General features: G+C 39.2%; 1 protein-coding gene across 4 annotated transcripts in view; it reads right to left on the minus strand.

The window, feature by feature from the left end:
• B3galt1 (beta-1,3-galactosyltransferase 1) overlaps positions 1-15,936 on the minus strand; it is a 561,105-nt gene that overhangs the window by 181,070 nt on the left and 364,099 nt on the right. The window lies entirely within an intron of this gene.

A 15,936-nucleotide genomic window follows, 5' to 3' on the forward strand; every position in this document is an offset into this window, starting at 1 on the left:
AAGAATATGAACAAAATTAAAGCAAGGAAAGAACATGCAGGAAATGTGGAACATTGTAAAAAGACTAAATCTTCAAACAATAAATAGACATCGATGAGGAAGGAGAATCCCAAGTCAATGACATAAACCAGATCTTCAACAAGATCTTAAAAGAAAACCTCCCCAATGAAAAATACAGATACAAAAGCCACAGATACAGATACTGGAAGCAATACTTCAAACTGAAGAAAGGAATAAACACAACCAAGAAACTTTAGAAAGAAAACAAATGAAGCTATCATCAATGAAATACAAAGTGCAAATTGATGGGCTCAATTCTCTAATCAAAAGACAAGCTAGCTAAATAAACTAAGAACTGACAATCCATCTTTATTTTGTCTAGAAGAAACTCACTTTAACTTTAAACACAGGCACCACCTTAAAGTGAAAGGGTAGAAAAGTTTTCAAAGCAAATGGGATCAGAAGGCAAAAAGGAGTTGCTATCCAAATATTTGACAAAATAGAAATCAAACAAAACCTAATCGAAGAGCCAAAGAAGGGCATGCCATTTGACCAAGGTATCAACTAATCAAGAGAATATTACAATACTAAATATATATGCATATGCCATGTTTGTCTTTCTCCTTCTGGGATATTTCACTCAGGATGATCTTTTCTAGATCCCTCCATTTGCCTGCAAAGTTCATGATTTCCTCCTTTTTGATTGCTGAGTAGTATTCCATTGTGTAAAAATACCAAAATTTCTGTACCCATTCCTCCGTTGATGGACATCTGGGTTGTTTCCAGGTTCTGGCTATTACAAATAAAGCTGCTATAAACATGGTTGAGCAAATATCCCTTTTGTGTACTTGAGCAAACTTTGGGTATATACCTAGCAGTGGTATAGCTGGGTCTTGAGGAAGCACTATTCCTAATTGTCTTAGAAAGCGCCAGATAGATTTCCAGAGTGGTTGTACCAGTTTACATTCCCACCAGCAGTGGAGAAGGGTTCCCCTTTCTCCACAACTTCTCCCAGAAGGAGAAAGACAAACATGGTATATACTCACTTATATAGACCTATAAGATATGATAAACATAATGAAATCTATACACCTAAAAAAGACAATCAAGAGAGCGGACATGGGGTAAGATTATCAATCCTCGTTTTGAAAGACAGATGGGATGCGCATTGAACATTGACAGGAGTCTACTGAGCGCATTGGAAAGACTCTAACTAGCAGTGTTTTCAAAGCAAAGACTCATGACCAAACCTTTGGCAGAGTACAGGGAATCATAAGAAAGAAGGGGAGTTAGTCTGATGAGGAAAGGATAGGAGCTCCACAAGGACCAAATATATCTGGGCACAGGGTCTTTTCTGAGACTGACATGCAACCAAGGACCATGTATGAATGTAACCTAGAACCTCTGCTCAGATGTAGCCTGTGATAGCTCAGTAACCAATTGGTTTCCCATAGTGAGGGGAACAAGGACTATTTCTAACAGGAACTCAATGACTGGCTCTTTGGCCTCCCCACCCCCCAAGAGAGGAGCAGTCCCGTTAGGCCACAGAGGAGAGCTTTGCAGCCAGTCCTGAAGATACCTGATAAAACAGGATCAGATGAATGGGGAGGAGGTCCCCCCTATCAGTGGACTTGGCAAGGGGCACGGTGGAGATGAGGGAGGGAGGGAGGGACTGGGAGGGAATGAGGGATCTGGACACGGCTGGGATACAGAGTTAATAAAATGTAACTGATAAGAAAAAAATGAAATTAAAAAAAAATAAAATAAATTAATAAATAAATAAAACATGAAAAAAAAACATGTATGCACTAAACTCTGGTGCACCATGCTAAGAAAAAAAAATGAGTTGTACCTCTAGAATTAAAGACACAGGTTAATGCCAATCCTGAAAAATAGGTGATTTCAATGCCCCCCTTATCCTTCCTTGTAGGTTATCTGTACAAAATGAAATCAAAGAAATTCAAAGTTAAATGATATTTTACATCAACTGGACCTAACGTATCTATAGAATATAAAACACACACACAAATGCATTCTACTCAACAATCCATGGAAACTTCTATAAAATAGACCAAAATAGACTTTAATAAGAGTGGAAAAGTAAAACAATAAAATTCATGCACCCAATTCAACCATTTTACAATAAAACATAAAATAACAAAAATATTACCAAATGAATAAACTGATAACTGAACAATTCATTATTGAATGATAAATATTTGAAAAATGAAATCAAGAGAGCAATAAAAAACTCATGGAACTAAAGGAAAATGAAACAATACAACAACAACAACAACAACAACAAAACCCTGGAACACATTAAAAGCAGTTTTAAGAGGGAAAATTTATATCTCCAAGTGAGTAGGTTAAAAAAATCAGAAAGAGTAAAATACATAACTTAATAATGCAATTCAAGAATTTTGGAAAGCAAGAATAAATAAGCCCAAATTCAGTAGGTCATGAGAAATAAAAACAAAAGCAGTTCTATTAATAATATAGAGACAAAGAAAATAATACAAATACTACTTCAATAGAAAATAATGCTTCAGTGTGTCTAAGACCTGGTTCTTTGGGAAGATAAATAATACGGAAAAGATCTAGTTTTAGCTGGACAGATTTCTTTTTCTTTTTCTTTTCTTTCTTTTCTTTCTTTCTTTCTTTCTTTCTTTCTTTTTTTTTTTTTTTGCCTTAAAGAAACCAAAGAAAGACAAGCACAAACTAGCATAATTTAGAATGAACAAGGAAGCACTACAACAGACACCGAAGAAATTCAACAAAGGATCATTGAACCTCATCAGGGAAACTTTTTGCAGTAGGTGGTAATTAACGGAAAGACCCACAACTGGGTAATACTTTAATGTTAGTGGTTTTCTTGCTCTCCTTTCCCTCCCTCCCTCCCTCCCTTCCTTCCTTCCTTCCTTCCTTCCTTCCTTCCTTTCTTCCTTTCTTCCTTCCTTCCTTCCTTCCCTTTCTCCATCCCTCCTTTCTTCCTCCCTTCCTCCCTTTCTTTCTTTCTTTCTTTCTTTCTTTCTTTCTTTCTTTCTTTCTTTCTTTCTTCTTTCTATCTTTTTCTATATTTTGGCTTGTTTGTTTTGACTTTTGCTGTAGTACTCAGCCATATACTGGATGTCTTTATCAAACTCTCCCCCTCAAGGTTCAGGGATCTTTGTAGAAGAGGAAGTAGAGAGACCGAAAGATTTTAAGAGTCAGAGTTGGTGGATGACTACCATGAAACAGCGTCGGGTGCACATGTGAACTATGACACTATGACAGTATTCACGAAACTTGCATAAGTTCAAACCAGACAATGTCCAGCATGGAGAATGGATAGTAAGCACAAAGTCCCATCCCTAACCAAGAAGCTACTTCTAATTGATACCTGCTGGGAAAGGGGAAATCATTTTTTTCCAAGGCAGTGTCATTTGGTATATCAACTATGCTTTATGCTGAGAAGTACTTGGCTAATACAAAATAAACTCTATTATTGATATTATTATTATTATACTTTCTATTATTAGTGATATTTTGTCTTATTGTAATTTTGTTTCTGTTTCTTTGGGGAAGGGGGACTTGTTTATTTTAACTTTTGATTTTTGCTTTATTTATTTATTTTTTTGAGAAGGGTGAAAAGAAGGAAGAAGCTGGGCATGATGGCACATGCCTGTAGTTCCAGCACTCAGGGAGTCAGAGGCAGGCAGATCTTTGTGAGTTCAAGGCCAGCCTGGCCTACAAAGTGAGTCTAGGACAGTCAAGGCTACAAAGAGAAATCCTGTTTCAAAAAAGGGGAGGTGGTGGGGAGAGAGAGTGAGAAAAGAGAGAGAGAGCATGAGTTAGGACGGGTAAGGTAGTGAGCACTAACTGAAGGTACTTGGGGAAGGGAAAGAATATAATCAAAATACATTGTCGATAAAAAAAGAGAATTGTTTTAATAAAAAAAAATTAAAAAGAAGGCAGGCTAAGGAATAAGCCAGCGAGCAGCATTAATCTCTGGCCTCTGCAGCAGGTCCTACCTTCAGGTCCCTGCCGTGACTTTTCTGTATAATGGACTACAAGCTGTAAGCTGAAACAAACTCTTTTTTTTCCCCATGATCTTCTGGTCTATTTACTTATCATCCTCCTCCTGAACTGCTGGAACTGAAACACACATTTCCTAAGCTTTCGTTAAGATCAGAACTGATGACTCATACCTGTTAACCTGTTTTCTGCATCGAAACAGAGATTTCACATGTTATGTGATAATTTTTATTCACTAAAATATTAATGTAGAACTTATTCTATGTTGTAAGTCTATGTTTGGAATTAATTGCCAGAGTAAGAAAAGGAAGCAATTAGTTTTTTTTTTTTTAAATGCCAAGCTCCAAGGTTTCTCCAATGAATAATGAAAACAAAATTAATTTAGACATTGAATGGTTTATTAAATAGAACTAGTGTTTATGAATTTGAAAGACCAGTGTCAGATATTACATTTTATCAAAAGGGTAAATTTAAAAAGAAATGTAGGCTGCTTGCTACCATGGAAGTGATAGAAGATACATATTCACTTCATGTCTATCAGAAAGTTGAGCTATTCATTCTAAAAGCTACCTTTGATCCTAAAATACGCTAAAGTTAGGCATTAACTTCAGTATTTTGCAGATACTGAAACAATTAAAATCAACTTATGAAGGCAAGAAAACTGATGCCCAGAAATGATGAGTCACTTCCCTCAGTGCAGCTGGGCTAGTACAGACTCAGGTGTTGAAGGGTTTCAAGAATCGTGCTCTTTCTCATCTGAATCTCAGGAAGATAGATTGAGAAGCGATTGTAAATGCCCTGATTGGCGGATTAGAAGAGCAAGCTTAAAAGGCTAGAAGAGTAAATGTAATTCGGATTTAACGCTGATCTGCGTCTTTGGAAAATAAAAGTCCCTTGCATTTTAAGATGTTTTATACAAGCCAAGTGTGGCAGTGCACACTTGTAATCCCAGCACTCAGGCAGAAGATTATCACGTTTATCCTCAGTCTGTGTTACATACTTTGAGATTCTGTCTTATTTTTGAAAATGTTATTTTGTAGGGGAAATGGCCACTTAAAATAGTAACTCAAATATAAATGCATATGTTGAATGAATAGATTTCTATCACATGAGCTTTGCAAAGTTTATTCACAAAATAATTATAAGCACATTACTTGAGTTTATTTTTAAATATTTTCAATTTCTGTTATCACTGGAGCTGCAAGCTGTTGTATTGTGATCTAGCATTCTTCATTTTATCAGTTAAAAAGAAGGCAGTGAGAACTGGAAAAGGAGAGATTATTATAGGAAAGCCATTAGCCATGTACTGAATTTTTGAGTTTATATCCCTCACTGTGTTGAGCCCATGAAGAAGCACTCATTTTGATTCTTTCAACAGCATATCTTGGGTTTGTTGGGTACTGGGGTAGGGGACAGTGAGTGAGAAAAGACACATGTTTCAAGCAGGATGCATTATAGATGAAGTGAGCTAGTGTTAAATTTTAATTTTCAAAATACATAGGGATCTTTTTGGCCGTCTAAATTTAGGTGACCTCACCTGCGGGTCATTAGAGTCTATAAAAAGGTGGTACTATCGATGCCTAGCTCACAGAATGACTATGCAGACAGCACATGTTAAGACAGGGCTGTGTTTAGAACTATCCCTGGCAACTTGCAAAATAATGGCCAATGCAGGCTGCCATGCTGAAACCTATGAAAGATTCATCAGAGCAGAGTGGGAAGAAAGATGAAGAGACTGGCTATACAGGGTTGAGAGGAATGCCATAGAGAGTAAGTAGGGTACTTGCCTGGATGATAGGTTATAAGAGGGTCATGGACAGGGAGACATGGAAACACAAGAACCGAAGCTGTAGACTCACGAGGCACCTAGTGAATGTTCCCAGCAAGGAGTGGCTGCACGCTGCAGTGTGAGTGAGTCGTCTTGATGGAGAGATTCTAGAATCAGTCTGGCTGCTATAAGTTATTCCAAAACCGTGTGCTGAAAGCTGTAGGCAATGCTTTCCTTGTGCTAGGGAGTTCTGAAGGATCACTGCAGGCAGTGCTACAGAGATTTGGGCAACGGTGGCACAGGACCAACCAAAGGCAGAGATGTTTTTTTCTTCTTCCATACACAGCCAAACATTGCTTAATTATGAGTGTACATACTAAGAAATGCCTTATTGCCCTACTTTGTTCCCTGTGCGATCCCTTCTGCAAAACTAGGTCATCTAGCCTGCTCTACACCTAGGCTTTCTGTCATAGTCTAGGCCATAAAACTGTACTTTATATCATTATACTGAATACTGGAGCAATGCAGTGCTGCATACATGTATGTAAACATACATAAACACAGGAGAGGCAAAGTAAATTTCAGCTCCACTGTAAGTTTAAGGAACTGTCACTATGTAGGTGTGACTTAGTAACCCTTAATTGTCAACTTGGCATGGCCTCCAGTCACCTGGGGAATCAAACTCAAATAAGAGCTTGTCCAGGTCTGACTGGTCTGTGGGCATGTCCTGGAGGACTGTCTTGACAATTAGCTGATGTTGGAGGACCCAGCCCACTGGCAGAGATGGCATTCCCTGGGAAGGTGGTCCTGCATTGTGTAAGAAAGCTAACCAAGCCAAAGCCTGTGAGGGAGCCAGCAAGTAGCCTTGCTCTGTGGTTTGGACTTCAAGCTCCTGCTTGAGTTGCTTTCTTGATGTGCCTATCAATAGTCTGTGACCCGGAACTGCAAGTCACGAGAATCATCCCTCCTTTAAGCTGCTTTAGTCAAAATATTTTATCACAGCAACAGAATGAAACTAGAAAAATGTGTGTTACCAAAATACTACTGGGCAACACAGTCTATAATGTGTATTGATGTAGATTTGAGGGATCTGTTCCTTAAACAGTACTTTCAGAGGCTGGGGAGGTGACTGAATTGATAAAGTGCTTGTTACAGAAGCAAGTACCTGTAAACTTTGTACCAGGGAAGCGGAGATGGGTAGACTCCTGGAGCTCACTAGTCCGGCCAGCCTAGATGAATCAGTGGATTCTAGGTTGGGTGAACAAGTTGTCTCAAAATAAAACAAAATAAAAAGGTGAAGGGAAATGAACAAGATACTACACTTCTACCTCTGGCTTTCACATGCAAGGGTAATTACATATACACGCGTGTGTATACACATAGGGACATGCGTAGACAACAAACGCTTGCAAAATAAATGTTATTGCGTACAACATTTAATACACACAGCATGTCATGACATGTGTATATTAATACATTCAAATCACCTTATGTACCCATGGCAACGGCAGCATAGTCTACCCATTAAACAAAAATGTTGGATACAAATACACTATTGTTACCCGTGTACCCTTGAGTTTAAGACCTTTCTGTTTGTTCGTCCACACAACTGCTATTTTGTGTCTCTTCACCTCAACTTCTGACTCCTTCCATGTTGTTACTCTGGTAAGCACTGTATATTCTCTATCGTCTTTATATTTGACTTCCTTAAAAAATTTAAATTCAAAATAAAAAATCCACCAAAGCTTTAAATCTAAGAAAAAAAATATTGTAAGGTTCGATTTTAGAATAACTTTGAGTGCTTATTTAATTATTTAGCAAACTTAGAGTGTGCCAGAAACAGTTCTAAACATTTCATGAATATTAATAAGTGGAAGTTGGATAAGGAAAGATGATAAATAAAATAGATATTTCCCCACTCAACAGATGCATCTGTGGTTCTGAAAGCCTTTATGTACTCACTTATAAAAAAGAAAAAGGAAGCCATTCACTTTGAGAACTTTCTGCTTTCAGACTTTCCATTTCCTATCATATGTTTCTGAGAACATTTTTTTTTTCAAAATATCTTTGGTGATAACATTTTTCTACACTATCTTGGATGTTGGATTTGTAAGTAATGGTTTGCCAAAAGGAGAAGGTAGGAATAGAAAAGATGTGTGCAGAAAAGAAAATGCTCATTGTCTGTGTATATATGAAGTTTCCTCAGGATCTTTGAGGGGGACCAGGCAGCCAGAAGACTTGCTTCTTAAAATCAGGAAGTGGTGGGAGTGTGTCTGGGCCATGCTGGGAGCAGAGCAGGGCTGAGTGAGGGGTGATAGAGTGCCATGCTCACTTGCAGTTATGGTTCTCAGCAGTGTCTCTTAGCTTTCAAGAGTTGGGAGATGCTTTGGGAATCCTTGGAGATGGTTTCACTGCCATAATAATAGAAAGTTGCTCCTGGGATCCTAGACACACTGCAATGCAAATATGATGACTCCAGGCTGATTCCTGAAAGTGAATATCCTAGTTATAATTAAGGAAGCTGCAAACATGCTTTCACTTAGAAATACGTGGCATAGCATTAACAAATCCTCTATTCCTGAAGGGTGAAGCTGATGTGTAAAAGGGGGAGTCATTTTGTTTAGTCATTTAGTCATTGTTTGTTTGGTCATATAGATATATCACACACACATAAATCAGTCTATATTTGAGCTTGCTAAACTGACAAGATCCTACCTGGCCCTTCTCCAGCCTAGTGCCATGTGTAATGACTTCATTATGTCTTTAGTCCAGCGCCATGAGGCTCACACTTGTCTTATATTACATGTCAGGGATTATATTCACTTCATTGGAATAGTCAGTACAGTTTGTTTACCTCCGAGTTTCTTTGAGCAGAATAAAGATGTCTCACAGACTATCTGCTATCAAAATTTGGCTTAGAGTACAACAATGAGTCAAAGTAACACAAAACTGTGCTCAAACCATTCAGTTCCTTATGCTGTGGTGAGTTGGGAATCGAGTTCATTTCTTGATTTGACTTTAATGTTTCTAAGCAGAAACCATTTAAGTTCACATAGTGCAGAAAATGGAAGACAAAGCATGCCAGAAGCAAGAAGATCCTGTGCCTGCCTTACACAGGAGCCCAGCCATCATTGTGCGCTGGATTCCTCTGGCAGCTGCAGACCACAGTCCTGGACAAGATGCTTCAGGCATTTTGTGTTAGTAATTTCTGAAAACACACTTTCAGCGTCGGGTCCCACGGCAGCTGCTTATCTTGAAACCCAGTCAAAGGCAATTTCAGGAAGTCATGTACAACAGCTTTGCCTTGTATATTAGGATCAAGGTTTTATAAAATCACTTGGTAAACATTTTATTTGTAATATGTAACTATTTATTAAGTTTAATATCACACTGACCAGGATTTCAACATAACTAAAAATCCAAATTCTTCTTAAAAATCAGTATTTTTAAAAAGTGAGACGAATCTTAATTCTCTTTTTTAGTTCTTCATTTCATTGGCTTAATGTTTTTACTTTTATACTCAGTATCTGTATGTATAATGCATTTCCTAAGATGTCATTACATATGTTCAAAGCAGACTATTGGTGCCTTTCAGCCAACCTGGCTTTACATGGCGCCAGACAGACACACCCCCAGTAGATTATTCTTACAGTTCTAGTGTTTGATACCTGTCAAAACCTTCTTAGCAGTCTGTATCAAAACGTTTTTCAGCTCAGACATGGCCTTATGCCTGATACCTGGCCATTTTATGTTTCTAATACACTTGTAAGTGATATTCTCTGAGTACATGGGATGAATTGGAACATTTACTAAACATCATTTTCTCAGGAAAATGGAAGATATGTGTATCTGTGATGAGCTAGGAAAAGCAGAGGGACAGAGACTGAGCTTTCATCTCATTAACTTCCCACTAATAAACTAAGATAAATTCCTGCTTTATATCTGTAGTGGGTATCTCTGAACAGATTGCTGGCAGGTACTATCTTAATAACAACTAAAATTACTCGATTCACAATCATGAAGTTCCGATTATGAATGCAAATTTCCCCATTCTTTAATACCGTTATTAGAAGCACCCAGTTTAAATCCTGGTAATTGGTGGTCCATATAGGTAGCCAGACCATTTGCTGCTAATTAGTATAGCTCCTTAATTAAAGCAATAATTTCAATGGAAAAAATAGGAAAAAAAATAGAAAAACTTAAACCAGGACTAGCTAATATCCTGCATCAATATTCTAATGATCGATAATTATCTTTTATCTTTGTTTAACAGTGGACATTTTCTGATTACCAAGAGATTTCACTCAAAAGGGTTTTTTTTTTAAACAACAATATATGAGTATATTTTGAATTTTACATATCAAACTAGATAATGCTGAAGTGGATAATTTTTATGACTATTATGAATACTCATTGGATAATTGGTGCATTAATATTGTATTTTAAAATACTCATTAGACTATTTGGGGTTAATGTAAAAATGTTGGTGGTAATTCTGTGTCTATTTAATAACTACCCATTAAGGGCAATGCCTCATGTAGAGCGCTAGCTTGTTCCTGTGTCTTGCCAGTACCGCCCTCGTCTGTGAGCTCCTCCAACAAACCACCGCTTCCATAAGCTAGACTCGAACAGAGTCCTTTCCTTGCTTTGTTGTCAGCATCTCATCCGTCTGTTAATATCTACCCAAGAAAAGTCATCCAGTATCACTCGTCTGCATTCATTTTGCATGCCCATACTCTAGCTTGGCTATGTGTGGGAGAAAAAAAAAAAGTTTTTACTTATCTTTCTGTGCCTGGATTATTTTGCCCACTATGATGAAGGTTTAACATTTTACCTTACAGAAAATACACAAGGAGAAAAGTAGATACCACTTTTCTTGTCTTCAAGCCCAGATCAGTTACTAAATCAACTCAGAGCATGGTTTCATGTTGCAACAATGGGGCATAAAACCTGGAGGCTTCTATCATTAGGATTTTAAGGATTTATGGACCAAACCCTTTGGCATCTTATCTGATAATCATTACCACATAGGTTATAAGGATTCCCCCAGGGTCTTTTCCAGTTTGACAATGTTTCCTGATCGGTGTTGATTTGGAATTACTAGGAACTGATTTTAGAGACTTGTGCATATAAGGTCACAAGCATAGCATCATTAAGGGATACAACTAGCCTTGATTCTACCTTTTATTGTGTGACAAGGTCTCACTAAGTTGTCCAGGGTGGATAGGACTTGTTCTGTGGCTTATGTAGTTCTTAGCTTTTTAATTGTTTCGTTCTACCTCATGAGCATCTGGAGTACAGGCATATGCCTGGTGCAACTTGAAGAAATTTTTGCTGGCCACATTTTTTTTAAGTGAGTTGTTTCTGGTACCCAGAATTATGCTAAATTTTTACATTAGGCAGGTCTCATAAATATAGAATTGCCTTGTTCCACGTGTCAGCAGGATGGAGAATAGGAAGCCTTACTCTAGAGACACAGTTTAGAATCACTGAAATGGCACGTGCGGCCACCCAAACAGGCAGAATGTTCACCAGTCTGGGCGACCAGGATGTGCAGATTGAGCTTACAGGGGCATGTGCTAATATTGCTGTAAAAATGGCCTTTTCTCTAGAGTTCTGGTCTTGCCATGGAATAATATAGAAATTGCTTTGGGAGGTAATGAAACACAAAGAGCTATGAAAGCATCTTCAGTAAAATTCTAACAGGATTTCACACATTGTAACTGAAGGATAAGAGGGTGACGGTATTGCCTCGCAGATGTAAAAGAACATTACCCACTTATTAAATCAACTTCTTTGTGGGGTAAGTGATAGTGGTGACTGCCACTGCCCATCTTGCACTGTGAATTTAAGTCTCATCGAACGATGAAGAAAACATAGAAATTACAGTGTATCTTTTTTTTTTTCCTTTTCATTCCACTTGACCAAACACTCATCTAAAGACTATAAATTATATTAGCAATGACAAGCTATCAGGAACAATTCTTCAGCAGCTATTTGTCAAATTTGCAAATGTGATGGGGCACTCTTGAAAATTCTTCCTAGTTTCCTTATTTAATTTATTTTTTTCAGCGACACATATTTTTACTTTTTTCAGCCTTTCTGAAATATTCATCTTTCAGAGCAACACACTCTAGATAGGATCGGTAAGCCAGGTAGGACCCATGATGCAATTATGTGAAACCACGTGATCTGTAGATAAACGAAAATGTTGGTGTCGGTGGATCTTACAGTGTAGGCTGGTTACCTACCAGACAAGCTCACAGGGGTATAACCAACATTTTACGGATACAGAGGGACTCATTCGCAATGGAGGAAAGGTCAAGGCAGTCAACGCTCAGTTTATGTTTTGATAGATTCTTCACAGATTTTAATCTACACCATCCACCCATGAATTACTCTATAAATATGCAAGCAATGGGACTCCCAAGATCTCAAAAGGCAAATCACAACCTTAGAATCTTTTCTCTAGATACTTTTGCGTTAGAGAACTGCAAGCTCCTTCCTTCTGTTGAATCTCTCTTGTTCTTTATTTCCTCCGAATCTTCTCTGGTATATCCTGCTGTTTTCTAGACTCTTCAAATATGGGCCAAGTACACACTGCAGTATCCATCACCCTCCCTGGTTCCATAAACAAGAAAAAAACACATAAGCAAGAAAGGATAGATGTACAACATTGATTCTATGGTAACAGCTTCCAAGGTTTGTGTCTTTGTCTCGGAAAATGTGTAATAGGAGAGCACTCTAAATACTAAGTGGTGGAGTCTAGGTCCTGAGCATTCATAAATTTCCCTTCCGCAGACTGCCACGATACTTACAAAATGCTGCTTAGTTTACAAGTAAGCATGCCTTGGAGCTGTACCAATGACAGAGGACAACCACACCATAGAATCTCTGCAGGAGATAATCTTAGTGGATGGAAAACGGATCAGATTTAGATCAAAGTCTCTTGAGACGCGGCTAAAATATTGTATCCAGGGAGCAGTCAGGGCTAATATTGGTGTAACCATCACTACTGATCCTTGTTCACTAGCAGAAGCAGACAGGTTTTTCTCCACTCCAGGAAAAGTGGATGGGGGGGGGGTGGATATCTCTCCTTCTGAAATGCCCTGCAATTCCGTTATATCTGATATAAGGATCAGAACAGCATGAGTGACCAAGAACCCTGAATCAGTACGCAGTGAACTATGGAAACACTGTCTGCATGGAATGGATGGAATGGTCTCTTTACAAATGATTCTTTGCCGTTCCCATGGAGCAAGAGAGGGCAGGGGTTGTCTTTGTTAGGCTTTGCACCTACTCACCGACATCCACATGAAAAGAGATGAGGCTTCGCATCATTTGCTTTTGCTCTATGCAATTTACGTGGACAGACACATGAGGAATCAACGTTGTTTAAGAGGAGGTTGAAGAACTAAGGAACAAAATTAATATTCCACAAAGGGTAGAAGATAACTTCTAATATGTATACTTTCGAGGGTTAATGCTGCTCTGATGCTTGATTTTGATAAAGTTTCATACTTTTATCTGGTAAGAACTCAGCATTGAGGCTTCCTCTGACTGCTTACTTGCCCAAGGCTTCTGACTAATGATACATACAGCACCACCCTGTAGTACTCACTGACCCCTGGAGCCAAAGAAACAGAACAGAGTAGCTCCTGGCAAAGGCCAACAATTAAATTTCTAAATAAAATGAGAAATTACACATTAAAAAGTATATAAAACGGACCCAGTTTTTTTTTCTAACTAAAGCTTTTATACAAGTTTCATGATTTTAACTTTTAAGATATTTATCTTGTTTTTATTTTGTGATTTCCTTTGCTGCTTTTTTAATTGCATACCATTGTTTACAGGCTTCTTCCCCCCCCCCCCCAGCCCCGTAACATTATTATTGATTCTCTGGGAGTTTCGCATCATGCATCCTTACATAATCTCTTCCCAGTCCTTCCATGCCCACTCCACATTGTGCCCCCCTCACACACAGAAAGAAGTAAAAAACTAAGAGAAAACAAGTCCACTTTGCACTATCTATATAATCACTGGAGCACTGTCAAATTCCTAGTGGCCTGCTCCTTAAATGGAACTGAGTCCTCCCCCTCTCACACTCCTGCCAGAAGCCATCAATTGTGGAGAGCTACGCTTTAGCATCTCTGCCATCCTTTCTAAGAGTTTTCTTAGGTGGCTCCCTGTCTAGGCTGTTTCTATTTTGTTGTTGAGGTGGGGGGAAGATTTGGGGATAGGTAGGGGTTGTCACAAAAGACTTCCCATCCCCTTCCCTCTTAACTGTGCATCTTTAATCATCAATATCACAGCAAAAATAGACTCCGGCCTCTTCATAGTCAGTGGGAGGACAGATCCACATGGTTTCTGGCAATAACTCAAACACAGCCCCCTGCTGCAGTAAGGCCACTGACCCAGAAAAGGCCCTCAGAGGCTGCCTGAACCAGGGACAACATGGACTCAGTTGGCGGTGCAGGACACCCACATCAGTATGGCCCCCTGTGGTGGCAAGGCCTAAATCAACATGGCTCCAGACTGCAGCCCAGGCCATGGTCATTTGCATTGGCCTCAGTGATAACCTGTTCCACAGACATAATCCAGGCCCCAAGCAGGGTGTGACCAGGCAGGATGCAGGCAGTCTCAGGCCAGGGTCTTCACGCAATACCTGTGGAGTCCAGAATAAGGTGTCGGGCTCTCTAGAAATGGACAGACAGATGTTTTGGAGCCACCATGTTGGTGCTGGGACCCGATCCTGGGTCCTTGTGGAAGAGCAGGCAGTTTTCTTAATTGCCACCCCTTTAGCTCCAACTTTGTTGTTTCTTACCATTCGCTTTTATAATAAGAAAACATATTTTCAGAGTGAGATAAAATGACTGGGACCATCTACTTCAAACTTCTGCTCTATATGACAGCCGCTTGTCATTCAATGTCAGCAGCCAATCAGGTATTACTCATCTGTTCCAACCTCGTAAACTGCTCTGCCACCAATTTTGCTTCATCCTTCATAGATAGGAATTGATAGCACCAGGCCCCAAAATGTTTTGTTTCCTGAAATTAAAACATGTCAACTTATTCCTACACTTGGTCACGGTCAGTGATGTGTTGCTTTTCTATAAGAAAAGAACACCTATTATCTGTCATTTCTCAGGTCCTGTGGCAAAATTACCGACTCTAGGGAACACAGTAAAATCTCTGAAAGTAGAGTCGGGAAGGAAAAGCTGTGCCTAAGCCATTCCCATTTCTCAAACAGTCTTTTGCTTTTGTTACTATAATGAAGCTATTCTGTCCTATACAATATTTGGATCAAAAATCTTCACTGCTACAATTAAACATTCCCATCTTCAGTCATCAATTTCTGCACACAGAGAGGTTTTTCTTGCAGCATCCCCTTGTGGTCCTGCATGTAGAACCTTGAAAACATACGGCAACCCTTTTTAATGGAGCCTTCTAGGTGGTCAGAGCTGCATCAAGACGAAGCTGAACATCCACGAGCTGTCAGAAACTCATTGCAGTGGTCAAGGAAAGCAAACATTGTGCTTTCATTTTCATTTTCTTTGTCTTTTTTTTTCATCTGGGGGTGGTGTTTCTAAGACAGGGTTTCTCTGTGTGGCCCTGGCTGTCCTGGAACTAGCTATGTAGGTCAGGCTGGCCTCAAACTCAGAGATCCACCTGCCTCTGCCTCCTGAGTGCTGGGATTATAGGCAGGAGCCACTAACACAAAACTTTTTGCTTTTTATAAGAAGTGTATGGGCCCAGAAGTTGCTTCTCAGGTTCTGGGTGAAGAGAAGCAAGGCTGTGTTTGTCTGAATCAGTGGTGAGAACAACAAACAAGGTTTTCTCATGAGGCAAGGTATCTTGACCCACAGCAGTTTGGGCCCACTGTTAATTAAGGGACATTCTTAGTATAGACCGAGGAGAACTAGAGAGAGGAAGAGCAAGTATGTTCAGGGATGTACATAGGATGCCAATCTGAGTGTCCTTGATTCAGTTGTAGATAAGGGGAGAAGGCTATTCCTGAACTGGCAGACACTGCTATGCCTCAGTGGTTGGTTGGTATCCAGAAGAGCTAGCTGAATCTGCATGATTCTCAAGATGACATCTGCCAATATGTTGTCAGAAAACCCTTAGACAAACAAGGTAAAAAGCCCAGGGCC

The sequence above is a fragment of the Psammomys obesus genome, unplaced genomic scaffold, assembly GCF_907164565.1.
Source record: "Psammomys obesus unplaced genomic scaffold, mPsaObe1.curated_primary_1811, whole genome shotgun sequence".
NCBI classification, from domain to species: domain Eukaryota; kingdom Metazoa; phylum Chordata; class Mammalia; order Rodentia; family Muridae; genus Psammomys; species Psammomys obesus.